Source organism: Arachis stenosperma, chromosome 4 (genome assembly GCF_014773155.1).
Source record: "Arachis stenosperma cultivar V10309 chromosome 4, arast.V10309.gnm1.PFL2, whole genome shotgun sequence".
In the NCBI taxonomy this organism is placed as follows: domain Eukaryota; kingdom Viridiplantae; phylum Streptophyta; class Magnoliopsida; order Fabales; family Fabaceae; genus Arachis; species Arachis stenosperma.
The window spans coordinates 11,969,038-11,969,496 of record NC_080380.1 but is presented as its reverse complement, the minus strand read 5'-3'; the positions used below and the strand labels follow the sequence as shown (position 1 = coordinate 11,969,496).

The following is a 459-nucleotide window of genomic DNA, read 5'->3' as shown; positions in this document are numbered from 1 at the left end:
TTTACTGCACCTACTCCCGACTTCTATGGGAGAAGCATCTCTATCCCTGCCATTGGAGCAAACAACTTTGAGCTTAAGCCTCAATTAGTTTCTCTAATGCAACAGAATTGCAAGTTCCATGGACTTCCATTGGAAGATCCTCATCAGTTTTTAGCTGAGTTCTTGCAAATCTGTGATACAGTCAAGACTAATGGGGTTGACCCTGAGGTCTACAGACTTATGCTATTTCCTTTTGCTGTAAGAGACAGAGCTAGGACATGGTTGGACTCACAACCTAAAGAAAGCCTGGACTCATGGGAAAAGCTAGTCAATGCCTTCTTGGCAAAGTTCTTTCCACCTCAAAAATTGAGTAAGCTTAGAGTGGAAGTCCAAACCTTCAGACAGAAGGATGGAGAATCCCTCTATGAAGCTTGGGAAAGATACAAACAATTAATCAGAAAGTGTCCCTCTGACATGCTT

General features: G+C 42.5%; 1 non-coding gene across 1 annotated transcript; it reads right to left on the bottom strand.

The window, feature by feature from the left end:
• Positions 1-351: 351 nt before the first annotated feature.
• On the bottom strand, positions 352-459 carry LOC130978265 (small nucleolar RNA R71). Its single transcript, XR_009085918.1, has one exon. It is a non-coding gene; the product is annotated as a small nucleolar RNA R71 (small nucleolar RNA).